We start from the raw sequence: 8,224 nt of genomic DNA on the forward strand, positions 1-8,224 counted from the left end.
AGGAATTTTCACATAAGCGTGTTCAGACAGTCCACGCCTTGTTGGGGTCAAAGTGTTGAAGCTTTGATTCATAAACACTGAGCAATGAAGCTGATCAAATTTAATCAGTAAGGTACAAGTAACATTTCTTCCATTTCACGCTGTATCTAGCTGATTAGAAACATCTAGTTTTATCTCAGGTAACTATTCCCAAATTAGGTCATCAAAGAGCAGAAAACCCTGTCCTCTCAAACAAAATGGAAACGTCATAAAAAGAGGAGGATCAGCCTGACTAGGCCTGGAAGAGGTGAGAGAAACGCTCTTAAATCACTACCCAGAAGGAGCAGGTAAAAGGTAAAATATCTGCAGAAGCTGTTAATCATCACTGATACATGAAGTGAATTAAAAGTAATCAAGATTCTAAGTTCATTGCACCTGGGCAGAACATACTTGGTTTATTTGCTAGTCCTTGGCTAGAAACAGTACTGCGCAGTCAATTGGTTAATTGCTATGAGTTATTAGGTAGCAGAATTTAACACATTCTAACAAAATGTGCAGAGACTGGATTAATCAGTAGCCATGATGCTATGACTGGGGCTGTGCCTCACAGAGGTCCCTGACTGCACAATCTGATGCAGCCTGTCAGCAGATTGTGTTTTTCAAATAGCTGTTTTAATAATATCTCTGCCTGGATTTAGGAACTGAAGGAAGATTATGCTTTTAACTGTCTGCTAAATTATGAGCATAGCAGAAAGAGCTTAACCAAGGTTTGGGAGAGGCAAGTTCAGGAATTTAGCGTTCAGTAAAAGTCCTTCCAGCCACTACCTTCAAAGTAACACTCACCGAAGATAACAAGATGATAAATCCCCTTACAGTCCTGCTCTGAGGGCTCTGAATTATGCATGGGAATGGCCATAGGAGGGCTGAAGAAGTTAATGAATCCAATTCTCTTTCACCCCTTGTGCCTGAATTCAGCTGCTGTTCAGCTGCTGGACAACCACAGCATGACATTTTAAGGGAAACCAAATTCAGAGAGCAGGAATACCATCAGCCATTCCAAACTACATCAGATGTGCACATGGTGGCTTTTATTGTGCTTAGTTAAGTATTTCATGTGTTCTTACAGACAACTTCATGAAAGTGCCGATATAAAATGCAGATACCACATCTTTACTTCATACAGTACATTTTACTCTAACTTTTAAGTAACTTGAAGCATCACTTCAGAACTGGTCTTTTATGGAGCTCTTGATTATGAAAAGATGAGTTGCGTAAGTTTTTCTAGCTGATTCTTCAAACTGTCATAAATTGATTTCTCTAGGGAAATACATTGGCTTACGGAGTTAGGCAAGGGCTGTAGTGCTGGCATACTGCTGGCAAAACAATCATAGATTTGACATCTGTCCAACAGTTTGAAGTCTAAAGAGACTCTGAGCTCTGTTTTCCTTTCATACAGTATACACTGTTGTGTTGTATGATACATTTGCAAGTCTGTATATAATTTCTTCGTTTACTTACTATCCCCTAGTATGAATTGTACATCTGTTCATTTGACTGCTCTCACCGTTGCTTGGAAAATGACAAAACTAGTTTAAACCATTAAACTACAGACGTCCTGTTTCTGTTAATTGCTATTTCTAAGGGCCCAAGCTTGTCATTATACTGATGTCAGCCTAGTTTACATACTACATCTACGTACTCAGAAACTATGTTTCTGATTCCCCTTCATTTTCAGGTGGCGTCCAATTGAAGCAAACAGGTATCTACTCATCCAAGACTCCAAAACAGAAATAAAAATGGCAAGCCTTGAATAAATCACTTCATTTTTTTGACCAAAATATAAATGTGATCACTGGACTTTGCAAAATTATGGAACTTGGTCCCTTAGAAACCAACAACACCAAGTACAAAATATTGAACTCATGAATATAGTACAATTTGAAATACTCAGTGAAACACTGCAATGCAATCACTAAAGTAATACTAGCTGTTAAATAAAAATTGAATGAGTCAAAAGAGAAAATCTTTTGCTTGTAATCTCTTCTACAGAGCTGGCAAGCAAAGTACTGACAGAAAAAGGAAGTGTGCATATGCTATTGTTAAAAGACCGCATGTGCTGGTCTAGTTCAACATGTGCTTTTGGTATCTAGTTCCTTCTTGAATGCACAGTGTGTCACAGTTTTTCACCATCTGAGTCCACATGGGTCCCAATGCTGTCATCAAATGTTCAGAGCATGGGGTAATAAAGATATACGGTATACTGTGTCTGTTCAGGGGAACACAAGGCACTCTGAGTGAACCTGAAAAAATGTTTAACCTGACCTGTCTGCTATAGTCATACATTCAGAAATACCAGAGACATAATGTTTATAAATTTAAAGAAATTTTCCATAAATTCTAATTTATTAGAAAATAGTATATTATCTTTATTAGTATCAAGTGGTCCACATAAAATTTAGTACTCTAGGTCTGTACAGAAAAACCCTGATTTTATCAAGGTCATTGAATTTGTCTTTTATTTCTGTAGTGTATGATTTTATAATCTGATTTGAAGCACCCTCAGATGTATCACACCTAATCTTAAAAAGTCTTTATTTTAGTGAAAATAATCTCAAATCATCAATTAGAAATGCAGTGTGGTAGAAAGGAGGAATCTGATTTCTATTCTTCTCATTTAGTTCCTTCTGGAGCAGATGTCTAGTGTTTGTCAAGATAGAAGGCAGAACAGTGTAGTATTTGCCCCATTTTAAGCCACAGAAGGAACTGCTCCTTCATGCTAGTACTACAGTGAAATAAGCTAAGCAAAACATTAAATTAAAAAAGGATTCTCCATTCTTAATATCAAATGTCAAGTCAAATAAAAGTCAAGAAAAGATTAACAATTAATATTGCCCTTAAAAATCTTTTTCCTGAGGGATCCGAAGTCATGTACTGAAAACAGCACGGAATGCAAGTTCCGTTTGGGGTTTCTTTCAAGAAAAATAAATTTGTATTTTGGCATTATGTTACATAACCAAGAGTCTGTCTTCACTTCAGATTTAATGAGAGTGACAGGTGTCTGGGTACAGACAATCTCAGTTAGTCCAGCCTGGGTGTGAGTGGGTGTATTTAGAGCTCTATGTGAGTCACAGCGAGTCCCACTAGTATTGCCTGTAAGGCCCTAGAACTCATGGGAACATAGTGCTTTATATGTTACTGCAGTATTGGGGTTGATGGAGGCTCTACATGGAGATGATGGAGGAAGCCTTCTCTCTTCTGCGTAGGGCCATGCATTGGAGGTGCACACCCTGGCCATATTGGGCTACATGGCAAGAACACAGTACCCCAGAGGTCACATGAGGTAGGCAGGCCCCCTGGGCTGGGACACACAATGGCATGGACCAGCAGCACAGGCAGAGAGATATGAATTTCTTGGCTGTTAGAGACAGCCACTGCTTCTTCCTAGGCACGTGGGACTGAAGACTCTGAGAGAAACCGCAGTGCTACGCTAATAGCACCAGTTCCCTATACTACAGCAAGAAACTAGCAGTGAAGGCTGATGTTGAGATGTGGGAGGATTAAAACCTCTCTTGCTTTATTAAATCCACACCTGCAGCAGTATCTATGATTCTTTTTTACATAACTGTGAGAGAAGTCTGCTCTTCTGGACACTCTGGGTGACGGGGTGACTGTCAGCACTCATTTATGTTGTCACTGAAGCTGGCAGCTTACTAACAAAAGTGAGAGTAAGAAGCAGGTTTGGTCCTGTGTCCCAGCTGAGCCAGCTTGTCGGAATTGAAATCCCACCTCCAGACTAAGTGAGATGGTTTCAGGTGTCCACAAGTAGTCACCACACCTAAGTGCACAAGTAACTCACACAGTCAAGATGCTCCCTCAGGCACTTAGAAATGGCGGGTGGTAAGGGCTGAAAGGCTACCCTTAGTGGTATATGACAACTGTGTTCAGAGAGATGGTTCTCCACATGCCAGATAGGTGGGACCTGCTGGAAATGAGGATCTTTGTGTGTCTGGAAATATGGATCTGTGCAACAACTTGTAGAACAGGCTATTCTGGGCCTGTTCCTGCTTAATATGGCTGTGTACTCTGAAACCACTGAGACTATGCAGCTCAGAGCTTTATCAATTCAGAGAAGTTTGAAACTCACACTAACCTAGGTTTGAAACTCACACTAACCTAGGTTTGAAACACTCCAATCTAAAACATCCTGGACATTTAACATTCTTAAAAGCAGGGAGATTGGTAAATGGCAGAATTAGGATAAGTACTGGCAGTATTAGATGATGTAATTACAGTACCTCACACTGAAGGTAATGAACCACTTGGCAACACTGATACGGTATGCTGTAAGGCTATAGACATCAGCATCATCTAGCCAGAAGAAAGACATGCTGTGAATATACCTAGGTTTTCCATATCCCTTGCTTAGGCAACTGTTAATAAGAAACAATACTGAGTTATCAGATACACTGGATTTTTTCCTTAATCATTACCGAAGTAATCACACACATCCCTTTCTGACATTTTTAAAGAGGACTTTAAGATTCAAAGGTGAAAGGTGTTTTGCCTTCAGCAGACAAGACTTGCGCCTCATTTTAGTTAAATGATATTTCAGGAGGTCTCTACTCCTGGGATTTTGTTGTATGACCAAAGTAATGTGTGACAAATACTAAGAAAAACAACATGGTAAGTTTGCCAGAATTTTTAACATCTATTAAAAAATGCAGAACTGTTGTGGTAAGATGTAGTATTATTTGTGTAATATTATCTTAATGATTTTTTGATTGATGGAGATTTTGCAGATTATTCTAGATATTAATATCTTCCCGGGTTTTGTTATCTAGATCTGTAATAGTTGTTTCATTAATTTTTTTTATTTGTTTACAATGGGGTAGTTACACGTAATTGTTGATTTATTCACTATATGTCATAATTCAACTCCCTGAGGGATACAGTGGATAATAAAGCTAGTTCCCCAATTTGTTTTTTTAATTTCAAAAGTCATACATTTATTTGCTATTTTAAATGTACATGTTTGGTACAGGACAATTTCAACATCGTCTGAACATATATGAATAAGGAGGGAAATGGTGAAGAAATTACAGTTCCTTAAAAGACCAGGAGAAACAATACATTAGCATTTAACTGACTTTTATTTAAGTTTCTTCCATACTAGATACCAAAATCAAGCAAAAATTCAAACAAAATAATGTACATAGTACTGTACTGTAATATACACAGTGTGGAATCTGTTCTTGCATAAATCACACAGACATGATTTTTTTAATGTGATTTATTTGTATTGACTCCACTAAGTTTAGCCCATATAACTGATGTATAAACTTTTATATTTCTGTGGCTGTACATCAGTGCTCTGACACATCTAGGTGAGGAACTGGTTCCCCAGATAGGTTCCTCCACACTTCTGTTACCTGAGGAAGTGTCAGCAAGAGTCCCCCAGGGTGACCTTTCAACTGCTACTCACAGAGATCATCTGCATCATCTTAGTACCGCTTGGCACACCCTTGGGTATCAAAGACATCTGCAGAAGGCTGGCAGATACACCACAAGACTGGTGATAGATCTGCAGTTTCTGAAGCAACAGCTGGAGGATAGGAGAGATATACCACACAGCAACTAAAACGGTACTAGACAGCTATGTTTAGGCAGCTTATTTAGCTTTTTGCTTCTCCAGTTATGTAGGCATTTCATTATTTTTCTTCAGAGAGCAGTGTTCTGCATCAGCCTCAGAAGCCAACAGTTCTTTACGCAAGAAGTTACCCATCAAGAACATGATTATATACATTATTCTCATTTTGATTGTTAACAAACATATGCATTAATTTTCTTTCACACAGTCTACACTAGCATCTTCATACAAGTAACATTTGGTAATACTGTTAACAAATGGAATGTCCAAGTAATTAACTCATTTCGGGCATTTGCTTCCACAACACATCACCATCAGTTACTGCTCTCTTCACAAAATTCCAGCTCCTTGATTTCTATTATTTCTCCAGCACTACAAACCATAACAACACTTTGGGTGCACCTACAAAGAAAATACACAGCATTAAACACTCACATCAGTGTGATTACTTAGCCACATACCAGTAAGCATATGGAATGTTTTGACAACGGTAAACTTTAAAGTTTCCCCTTTCTTCTCAAAATTGCTCTACATGTCCAAAACACCTTACACAGCAAAATCAAGATGTGCCTGTAGCAGAGGGAGGTACACATCTGCTACTTTAATCCAGTTAGCATAGTTACAATAGCAGTGAAGATGCAGCAGCATAGGCCAGACAGCACATTATATAAATCAGAATATAACCCATACAAAATTCTAGCAATACACTCTGAACCTTCCTGTTGTACATTTTTTAATCTTCCAGCAATGACCAAAGGATTGAGATGGGGTTTGTATCTGGCCAGTATCTTCAATGTCAACCAAGAGACACCTTCCATGACCCTGTTACCAAAATCTGTAATGAAACCATCACTCTCTAAACCAGGTTTATAGTTTAGAAAGCCGCCATTAGTTTATTTACAGCGCCGGGTGCATGGGGGATCTCTCCCCCTATCATGCACACCCATCAGAACTCTCCACACCATTTTTATACGCATTTTACAGCATCATTATAATATTAGTACCTCCTGCCTATATTTGATTGGTTGGTAATTTACATTTACATGTAATACATTTACATAGTAAATTACACGATCGAGTTATAGCCACCACGCATGCTCAAGGGAAGGATCTTCACCTGGGCAAGGGTCTTCTTGACCTACGGGCATGATTTTTAGTATTATAATGAAGGTAGTTCAGCTTAGGGCACCAAGAATTTTCACTTTCCTGCCAAGTTTACTAAACTTCTCAAAACATGTAGATTAGTACCATCCTCAAGGTCCTCATGCTCAATGTGCTTCCTCAAGAGTGATACAATATTTGCCTCCCTTGATTAGTTCTTTTCATTAGTTCATGCTTCATAAATTCAAGGGTAGAATCCTCATTATTCGTGGGAATACACATAAGGCCTTTCAACACTAGTTACTAATAACATTTCAGGGATACGCTTTTGTAACATATCTACTCCTCTTTTAATAATACTGGCTCCTCAGTCTCCAACAGCATCACATTCCACTATTTCCGTCACATGAAAAAGTACTTCCTTCTGATTTTTTTTTTCATCTGTCACATGATTCACAGGATGTTGCTAATTCTTGTATTTTGAGATGATGTGAATGCCTGCTTCTTGTTTAGCTTTCCACACCATCCATTGCTTTAAAGATTTTTCTTTTGCTGCTTTCCATTGTCACTCTTCTAGGCCAAGAATTCTAATCTATTTAAGTTCTCCACACATGGCAGCTATTCGCGACCTCTGAAAGTCTCTGCCACCCTTCCTTCAGCTCTTGCTTGTCCTAATCTACTACACCTTTTTCAAAATAGCATAAGCAAAACTCCATACAGGAGTAAGAATACTTCAGCCCAAGTTAAAATGCTTTGGTTTATTCCTGTTGTATACTTTTACTAGACCAGGACTAAAACAAAAAGAGTAAGATGCTCCAGCAATTAACTTGCAGGGACAGTACACACACAAAAAGTAAATTAAATATCTCCCTGTTTATCTAGAAATATTAGTATTCCCATAAGTTATGTAGTGATTGGCCTTTACTCAGCATAATAGTGTCATTTTTGTAACTGATTGTAAAGAAAAGCAAGAATAGCAAGCTATTCAATGTTACACAGGATATACTATACATAAAACCACAGATCTGCAATCAAATACAAAAGTTCTGCTGAAACCAAGGTGCCAGACAAACCAAATACATTTAAAAACCTGAAAAAATATTCAATAACAATCCATTTGTATCACAGAAAGCACAGAAAAAAGCAAGATGAAACCAAGTGCCTCACTTAGAAGAGAGAAGCGTATCCAAGCAACAGCATTAAGACTCAAAAGAAATAGGTCATGTGAAGAGACACACTAAATTTAGTAATAAAATGTAAATTCAGCAGCAAAGATAAAGAAGGGTTAGTGAAATAATTTCAACGCCAAGAAAACGGAAAGAAATTAAAAGATTCCTCATCAGAACATTTTCTGAAGCAGGGAGACATTTTAGGCAAAAGCTCTGCACTTAGTTGCAACAGTGCAACTGAAAAGAAATTCCATGACAATAAATAGATTTAAATTTGTATGAAACATAAAATAACTCAAAGCAGATTTTGGTCCAGTATTTTATTTTT

This window comes from Rissa tridactyla, chromosome 2, assembly GCF_028500815.1.
Source record: "Rissa tridactyla isolate bRisTri1 chromosome 2, bRisTri1.patW.cur.20221130, whole genome shotgun sequence".
NCBI classification, from domain to species: Eukaryota; Metazoa; Chordata; class Aves; order Charadriiformes; family Laridae; genus Rissa; species Rissa tridactyla.